Source organism: Physella acuta, unplaced genomic scaffold (genome assembly GCF_028476545.2).
Source record: "Physella acuta isolate Inbredline_101_S28 unplaced genomic scaffold, ASM2847654v3 ptg000007l, whole genome shotgun sequence".
NCBI lineage: Eukaryota > Metazoa > Mollusca > Gastropoda > Physidae > Physella > Physella acuta.
The window spans coordinates 1,417,381-1,427,500 of record NW_026731527.1 but is presented as its reverse complement, the minus strand read 5'-3'; the positions used below and the strand labels follow the sequence as shown (position 1 = coordinate 1,427,500).

At 34.2% G+C, this 10,120-nt stretch overlaps 2 long non-coding RNA genes across 2 annotated transcripts; both read left to right on the top strand.

Annotated features, from left to right (window-relative positions):
* Nucleotides 1-374: 374 nt before the first annotated feature.
* On the top strand, nt 375-2,456 carry LOC131948879 (uncharacterized). Its single transcript, XR_009388088.1, has 3 exons — nt 375-414; nt 1,806-1,905; nt 2,358-2,456. It is a non-coding gene; the product is annotated as an uncharacterized LOC131948879 (long non-coding RNA).
* A 1,462-nt stretch (nt 2,457-3,918) lies between these two features.
* Nucleotides 3,919-8,945, top strand: LOC131948820 (uncharacterized). Its single transcript, XR_009388080.1, has 6 exons — nt 3,919-4,040; nt 4,666-4,724; nt 5,780-5,925; nt 7,602-7,660; nt 8,072-8,219; nt 8,820-8,945. It is a non-coding gene; the product is annotated as an uncharacterized LOC131948820 (long non-coding RNA).
* Nucleotides 8,946-10,120: the final 1,175 nt, after the last annotated feature.

Genomic DNA, 10,120 nt, shown 5'->3' with positions numbered 1-10,120 from the left:
TAATATTCCGCACTATTATACACATATTATTTGACGTTGACTTTGTATGCAATTCTTTTTTGTACGAGATTCTATGCTATTTTAAAAAGTTTAATTAATAAAAATGGATTTAAAATATTGTCTATGTCCCGAGTTGCCATCCCCCGTAGTGTTATATTAGAATATTCAGGAAAGCTTAGGGAAGATCACTCCCTGTTTTTTTTTTAAGTTGTGCAATATAAATGCGCAATGCTCTTTTTATTTAAAAATATATTTTAACAAGTGGCGTCACCTATGTAAGTTTATTGCCAGCTAATTTGTTTTCATCAAGTGATTGGATTGGATAAGGAGTCAATATATATTGTATACATCAGCAAAGATGCTTCACTTTTCGATGAACCTTGCTGTTTGTAACTAGTCTGCTGATTGGCTGTGGTGAGTTTATTTCCCTTTAGACTTTTGCTCGTTGATTGACTCTTATTATAAAATACGAGCCGGCCCGCGGCATAACATACGCCGCTATTTAGTTGTTTCTAATTTTCAATAATTCATAATTTGTGAATTCGTGAAAATATTTCTTTAAAACACTATAAGTAGCTCGTTAAGGACCATAACCCCCCCCCCCCTTCCTTCCCCCCCCCTCCCCCCCCCCTACGTTTAAAATCGTTGGCTCTGCTTGTAAACATTTAGAGTGAACACAGCTCACTAAAACCATGTAGGGGTGGGGAGGTAGGGAGAGCGTTTGCAGCTTGTTTTCTAACGGCTCGAAGAAGAGAATTATATATATAGATAAATATAATTTTTATCAAATTCATATTTTATGTTCAAAGAAGTGAATGAGATAATGAAAATTAAATAATGAGCTAGCATTAAAACTACTTATTCGAATTTTAAAAATATTGAAGAATCGAATGTAATAATTTGAAAGTTTAGTTTTTTTTTTTAATTTAATCAAGATTGGTTTAAGTTAACTGATAGGCTGTGAATTAAGTCGAATTGGAGCGGTACTATTGCCGACATTTCAAAAGGTTTGTGTCGTTTATTTCCTAATGTAGTGTCTTATGTTACCATTTTAAACACATTTTACTTTCATATTTTGAACTTACAAAAGTATTGGAAAATTAATACGAACGTCATTCAATCGTCCTATAGTTATTAAAATGCACTTAAAAAGTGCAGCGGTTTACATCATCATTATGAGGGTTTAAAGGAAAACGGTAATAGCAATAGTTCTAATTAAAATACTGTTATGTTACTGAAGAATTTTTAACTGTTGAAAAAGTTTGGATACTACTCATTTGACTTGAAAACAGGAAACAATAACACCATTCGGCCACTTATTCTTTAAACCTCCATTCCTCCCATCAATGCGCCCTCGAACGAATTTAGAAAAATATAATTATAATTGATATTAAAAAATATACTGAACCATGTCATTTATCTTCCAGCTATATAAATTCGCAACAAAACACACTAAATTTCACCTTAAAAAAAAATAAACACTGTCTGCGTCCTTTTTATTTACAAGTTGTTTTTTTTAACTTGCTTCTTCGTTCTTTTGTCTGTCTGTCTATTTGCCATTTGTTTTTTAAATTTATTTAATTATTTTTAAAATCCATATTAATGCTTTTGTGAATTAAATATACTATGAAGGAGAAAATAAATGATTTTCTTTTGATATATAATAATAAATTAGTAAAAACTAAAAAGAAAAACGTGGCTTACTTCTTAAATTCTAGTAAAAGTATTTAATACATTTGTCAATATTATTTCACCTGCACTATGTTTATTACGTTTATTATCACTTATTATTCATTCATTCTCAGATATATTTATATCACATTATTCATTGTAACAAGATGAAGGTTGCTAATACAAAAATAAACCTCGCTGTTGCACTGCTCTTCTGTGTTGCATACGCACACGGTGAGTACATTATATTCATTAACTCACGTAGAAAAACAAATCTGAAATTATAAATAAAGCTGAAAAAACATTACTAATTTAACGTTATTTACTAGCGGTATTAAAAATGTCTGCTGACTCGAACACGGATTTAGTAGAATAGCTCGCTACTTCTAGGCCACTCTCTTCCTTCCTAACTTTATGATATTCGTAATATTCCAATTTAGGTTAAAAATGGTTAGCGTGATTTTACTGTAGCTGAATGATTTTTTTTTTATTTTGGAAAAAGAATTTTTCTGGACGGTTTTTTTTCAGCTACTGGGCTATAAAACGTTATATAATAGGTATTCCAGACTTACAACAATTTTGGCAAGAAGTCATTTGAACACACTTTCTTCAGAGAAGGTGCTTTTATGAATTAGTCTAACGCCACAGTACATACACTTATACATTTACACCTAATTCTACTTCAGCCAAGTGTCCTTGCCAACAAATTACGAGGATGGTGAGAGGACGCAATGTGTGCTCATGCAGGCCAGGGTATGTCGTCAGTCCCACAAACCCTGCTCAATGTCTAGGTAAGAATGTAGGTACATTTTAATTGGTTAGTTAATCGATCGGGCACGTGCTTATACGATGTTACTGAGTCCACTCAACTCTGATGGGAACTTGACTCACGTTAGGGAAAGTAAAGGCTGCAGGCAGTCACGCTGGCCATAATATCATTGCATATGCTTAGGTCATTGAAACGCTTCATAGAAAGATGCGCAACGGAAAAATGCGCAAAAAACTTTTGCGAATTTTGCAAAGAGAAACAGCTGTAGCCTACTAGTTATATCTTGTTTGGACAAAGACAATCGTAGAAAATGAAAAAAACAGCTTTCAAAATCATAGTCAACGGTTAATGCGGCGCAGAGCAAATTGATACGTCATACTGAATTGCGTTTGAGGGAATCACTACCAACACTAGATTAAAGAAGAAGAAGAAAAAATTAATTTATGTTATTGTGTGATACTGAATCGTGGCGATAGTTTTTAATGCAGTCATACCAAACTTAAGGTTTTAGAATTTTAATGCTAGCTCGAATAGCACTAAACGAAAATAGGGATAGGTCAGCTAAGACTATAAGGAGCTGCATTTATCATTTGATAAAGAGCACTGTTTTCTATTGCGTAAAAAACACATTTCAGACATCAATGAATGCAATGCTCAGCCATGTGAACAGGTTTGTACCAACACCTTTGGAAGCTACACCTGTTCATGTAATGCTGGATACGTTATAAGTAGCACAGACCCCACACCGTGTGACGTTAAGAGAGCTATAGAGAAAAGTACATCATTGCTTGTCTCTTAAGTTTACTAACATTTATAATTAGTATAGAACTCGTTATAACACTGCGAATTTGTAAATAATACAAACTCTACCATGTGAAAAGATACACCAAATGTGTTGGATTAATGTTACATCCCATTATATAGTACGAGCCGGCCCGCGGCATAACATACGCCGCTATTTAGTTGTTTCTAATTTTCAATAATTCATAATTTTTGAATTCGACAGTACCAACGCTGACACTGAAAATATTTCTTTAAAACACTATTAGTAGCTCGTTAAGGACCATAACCCCCCCCCTTCCTTCCCTCCCCCCCCCCTCCTCCCCCCCCCCCCCCCCTACGTTTAAAATCGTTGGCTCTGCTTGTAAACATTTAGAGTGAACACAGCTCACTAAAACCATGTAGGGGTGGGGAGGTAGGGAGAGCGTTTGCAGCTTGTTTTCTAACGGCTCGAAGAAGAGAATTATATATATAGATAGATATAGCCCAATCTCGTAATTAAATGATTTCTTGTGAACACAATACATATTAGTTCAGACACTAAAACAGTATGTTCTTAGGTCTTTTGTTTTTAAAAAAAGCACAAAATTATTTTATTTCAAAATTTAGGAAAAAAAATATTGTTTACTTGATCCAAAATACATGACTACGTCTTCTGAATGATGTATTTTTTTTCTGCAAACTTAACTTTCAGACATCGATGAATGCAGCGCTCAGCCAAGCCCATGTCAACAGATTTGCACCAACACTGACGGAAGCTTCACTTGTTCATGTAGACCTGGATTTGCCGTAAATACCACAGACCCAACAAAGTGTGATGGTAGGTCATTAGTAGAAAACAATACAACGTTTATTGCCTTTAGACTTTAGAGTTAACCGTTTTTAATGAATAGTATTATTCTCGGATACATTTTTACATTTTTAAAACAAAATACATATTATATCAACTCTACTTTTTCCTTCTTTATTATGTTAGAAGATACTTTCTTCAATCGATGAAGGATTTCGTATCAACTTTTTAAGCGTTCTATAGGCAGTTGACTCCGATTTTACACAGCTTTTCATTATGTATTAGCTTCCAATCGAAGAAAATCCACAAAACAGCAGTTGTTTAACTATGAAGTTTTCTATACACAATGGGTTGCTGTCCCAGCTATATGCCAACGGTTGGAACTTGGGAGTTTTCGGTTCAGCAACCATGACCTTTACAAATAACAATGTCGAAAATGCGCAACGTTGTCCAATCCTTGGATCAAACAATACCAAAACGTTTGATCAAGAAAATGTGAATGTTTTTTCATTCTGTCACCTCTTTGTAACTACCTGGATTTCACATGTATTTATAGTTACATTTAACAAAACAAAATGCTTTGCACGAGACAAATGTTTCATACTATTATTATCCTTTTTATATTTTAGATACAATTAATGTTAATTTATTTTAGCACTCTGTGTTCCTTTGTCAAGTGCTATAACGGAAACGCGACCGTCTACATCAGCCCAGGTAATATAAATACATACTTACATAAACACTTCAATATTTGTCAAAATCCACATTTACATTATAATCTGGCACTGTCTGAGATAAGTGTTTTGTTCCAGACTTTTTTCTCCCGGTATGGGAGGGGGGCAATTAAAATATTTGTAGGGGTGGGGGGAGGGGTCGGACTAAAATTTACTGGAAGGCGGACAAAGTTAAAAGTGGTGAGGGGGTGGTAGAATTTTTTTTTGGGGGGAAGCGGAGAACAGATGCCTGAAAGAATCTCTGAGATACGTAATCAGATGTGTTATCATCGAGACCAGTTGGTTAAGCTAGATTCGCTTATCAACCCTACTGGGTAAAAAACCGTGGACAAGAGCTTTTCCGATATATATTTTCTGGGCCAGTTTTTCCAACCGTCGCCAATGTATTCGGCATGTCTGTCAATCCAACTGCCACCAGGTGTATTCAATCTTCTTGCTGTCTTCTTCGAGTACCGCAAATTTTTATTAGGTCTATTTTTCTATTTGTCCAATGGATTGAGCAATGGGCCTTGCAATGTGTTAAACATATTTAATTGTTCATTGACGTTGTTGAAGCTCCCATACAAGCACACTTCTTATCTAAAATCCTGTAAATCAAATACGATTTTTTTTTTATGTACAAATAGTCGAGAGTATATCCTATAAGCGAGTTTATCAGTAGAGTGGATGATTATTTAAAAATTATACAGCACTTGCTTTCTCTACATTTTCTGTTGCTATAAAAATAACATTTACGATACCCATTTTACGTAAATGCTAGCTAACTTTAAATATCTAAATATTAATACACCTATACTTTATCTTAAAATAGGTATGGTGATTTAATATCATACATGTTTAGGTATAAATATATATATATATATATATATATATTTATATATATATATATATATATATATATATATATATATGTGTGTGTGTGTGTGTGTGTGTGTGTGTGTGTGTGTGTGTGTGTGTGTGTGTGTGTAAACTGTTGTGTGTGTCTGGAAAAAAAAATTAACTCAATTAATGTTAGTTCACTTTACATTGCCCCAGGAATGCTACGCAACTTGTAGGGCTGAACGATGCTATTCTTTCAAGTTTTTCAATGGTGAATGTTCAACGAGGCTCTTACCGTGATGTTGTAAATGTTAGTATAAGTGAAACATCGGTTTCCTCTTTAACATGCTACAATGAAACTAGTAAGTTTTTTGGCGTGTTCATTGCTTTTTATTTTTGCTAAATATAATGTAACAACATACACAAACAAATAGAAACTTGATGCCACGATTGTGAAGTAATAAAGTGTGATGTGACAAAATGTAACATGACACAACGCTTTGTGCTGTTACAAAATATAACTTTCCGTAACAATACAACACACAATAGAAATTTCCCGAAAAGACAGGCTAAGATTCCAATCAATGTTTACGATATTAATAACGTTTTATTTTGCCTTGAAACACAACGTTGTTGTTCAAAACTTGCTGAGGTCTGTAAACTGACTATGCATATGTTATATGGGTATATGCTACATTGTAAATCTTTGTGGACAACATTGCAAGCAGTGTTTCTTCCAGTCTTTTTTCTTTGGGGGGGGGGGGGGGCACTTGAAATTTTCAGGTGGGGGCGGTAGACTTTCTCCGGGGTGGGGGGGGTGGCGGACACGGTTAAAAGTATATATTTTCTACATAAATTTCATTTCGTTCGGGCTGGGGGGGTAGACTTTCTTCGGGGGGGGGGGGGGGTGGCGGACACGGTTAAAAGTATATATTTTCTACATAAATTTCATTTCGTTCGGGCTGGGGGGGGGGGGGGGGTAGACTTTCTTCGGGGGGGGGGGGGGGGGTGGCGGACACGGTTAAAAGTATATATTTTCTACATAAATTTCATTTCGTTCGGGCTGGGGGGGTAGACTTTTTTCGGGGGGGGGGGGGGTGGCGGACACGGTTAAAAGTATATATTTTCTACATAAATTTCATTTTGTTCGGGCTGGGGGGGGGGTAGACTTTCTTCGGGGGGGGGGGGGGGAACTCTGGAAGAAACTCTAATTGCAAGGAACCTAAAGGAATCTACAAAACAGAGAAGAAAACATTTTAATAACAAGCTTCTATGTAATAATGCACTAAAAAGGAGAAAATAAATTATTTCATTTAAATATTTAATAATTAACTACTCTTAAAATTAAAAGCGCAGTTCTCTATATTATATATATATATTATTTATTAGATACCTTAACAAATATTTATGAAGAGACCGAAGCATTTCTTTATAGTAATTTAAATAGTAACGCATATATATATATATATATATATATATATATATATATATATATATATATATATATATATTTATATATATATATATATATATATATATATATATATATATATATATATATATATATATATATATATATATAATATATATATATATATATATAATATATGTATAAAAGTGCAGAAAGTATAGTACAAGACTGCCTACCAATTTCAGAAAATGTTAACCTTATTCATGATAAATTAATTAGGCATTCAATTAAGTCAAAATTAATGCCATATTGCCAACTTTTAAACTAATCTGTCAGTTAGAAGTGCCCGAAATTTCGCATGGCCGTTTTGATCTATGATGGCAGACAGCGGAAGCAAGTTAAATAAAAGCTTATAAAGACATCCGACTTGCTTAGCATATTGGTGCAAGATTCACCGTTCATATATTTATTTTTCTAAACTTTCTTCATTTTACTTTCTCGTATACGAAGTAGGCTATAGAGAAAGTATTGGAAATTGTGCAAATAATCGAAATAATATATCACATAAAGTCTAATTTTGCTGACTACGTGTTGAAAACATAACCATTGTTTTTTTTTCCAATTTAGCTCAGTGTACTGTATATAACGATGCCGGTTATAGAGGACTCCCTGCAACGGATCTGGAGGTACTACTAATGTGTTCGATGAATTCAAATTTCCATATAAATCTTATTGTTTATGAATGTGACTTGGAAGGATGAGAGTAGAAAACGGTGCATGGACAAGAAACAATATAATATCTAACCATTCAATGTCAAATTAATTTTATATACAATTTGTGGCTTCATACATTAATTTTACTTATCTTAAATCAATCACCAATTATATTTTTTTTTTATGCTAGCGCTATTTTTTTCAGTTCAAAACGTGTTCGTTGAATGCATGTTAATGTTTATGTTAATGTGCATAACCTAGCTCCGCTGTCTTCATTCTCAAGTGGACTTTGGAAGTTCTTTTCATCAACGTTTAGCATCACTCAAGTTTTTTTTTTTTGTGACGCTAAATGTTTGAATTCTTGTTTTTATATTCTCATTCAGACGTGTGTTACCAATTGTCGTGACGATGCTCATTGTTTTTCCTATACTTTCCTCGCCGGTTTCATTTGTATACTCACCTACGCGACTGGAGCTCTTGTTGACCTAAATGTGCCGATTGATCAGTTTCTCTTTCTTGACTGTGCAAAATGTGAGTGTTATTGCCTGCAGTTTTATCTGGCTCATTGTTACCGTTTATTGTGTTTAAAAATGTAAACGACATTGGCTCAGATATTATCTATTATGATATTAACCAGAGGCGTAGCGACCCTTCCCGGCGCCCAGGGACAAACTTTCGATTTGCACCCCCCATCGAACTTTTCATTTGCACCCCCCCCCCCCCCCTCAAACTTTCAATTTGCACCCCCCCCCCCCTCTTGAACTTTTCATTTGCACCCCCCCCCCTCAAACTTTTGATTTGGCACCCCCCCCCCTCGAACTTTTCATTTTTGCACCCCCTCCCCTCTAACTTTCAATTTGGTGCCCCCCCTAATGTCGGCGCCCGGGGTCATATGTCCCACCCTCCCCGCCCCCCTCGCTACGCCTCTGATATTAACATATATATATATATATATATATATATATATATATATATATATATATATATATATATATATATATATATATTAAATTAATGCCTTATATGAAATTTATTATTTTTAAACTAACAGCTTTTGAAATTGTTATCTTGCATTATATAGGTTTCGAGAAATATGTACTGTGCGTAAATAAAAATTTTGTTTTACTACAGAAAAAAACGAGTTGGGGAAAACAATAAAGCAACAAAACACTGCGGACTATTGAAGATTGTCCAACAACCTTCTCAGAAGAATTATCTTCATATTCAAAAATAATTGAATAAAGTATAGCATCATCATTATTGTGTTCCCTTGATTTCTTTTTGCACCCATTAACATACAATATAGATTCGTATCGGAAGTTTTCATGCGATTGTTCTTAAAGAATAACGCAGAATGTTAAATGCATACTGAAATATTTGTTCTGTAAGTAGGCGTCTCTGCGCTTGTTTCCGTGTGTTTGTGTGTGTGTCTGTGTTTGTGTGTGTGTGTGTTTGTGTGTGTTTGTAAATGTGTTCGCGTCATGTTGTAAGACTCTAGGTTGTGTCACGTCAAGGGATGATCTTACATTTTTACAGTCAAGGAGACGTTAAGTGACTTGAGCGGTCCAGAGTTTGTTTACAGACAGCAAGTAGTTTTATGTCATGACTTTTTGACATTACTTTGAAGTCCTAAAGGAGTAAAAGACAGAAGCTTCACCTCTTCACCAAAGCTATCTACACTTGAGCCATCGTAAGCTCTGCAGTTATCGATTTTCCTTCGACTATCCTTTTCCATGGTTGCTTTGATTGGCGTAAATTTCTTTTTCCCCGGGGTTTATTGTCCAACGCTTTCCTCGCTATGCTGTTCCCTTCCCTTTTTCAGAGCGTCACCGATTGAGCCGTTTAATAAATCTGCCAATTGGATTTCTTAACAGGACATTTAATCCGGCTATCTTATTTTATGAACTGGATAGAGCATTAATTAAGCGTGTAATTTCTGAAAGGGGGAAGAGGAGGAAGCGAGCACTTTGAAAAATCCACTGGTGGCATTGGAAACTGGTTAAAGTATATATATATATATATATATATATATATATATATATATATATATATATATATATATATATATATATATATATATATATATATATATATATATATATATAAAACAAATTGAATCTTGAACATTGAACTGGGGTTATGAGTCAGGGACTCGAATTAAAAATAAGATGAGTGTCCGATGTATTAATTTTTGTCACTTGCATTACAATCCATTATTATCATAGCCTTAATTTTAGCCTTAATTATTTTATTATTTGTTGTTTTTATTTTGTTCCAACACTATTATCAATTATATAATTCAAGAATACAAACGATAACTACGCTTAAGCCATTATTTTTAGGTCTGTTAGGTCTGTCGGAGAAACTTGATTCTCAATTTAATATTTAGCCCTTTAACAACACAATAAACAAAAACGTTTTTATACAGTATT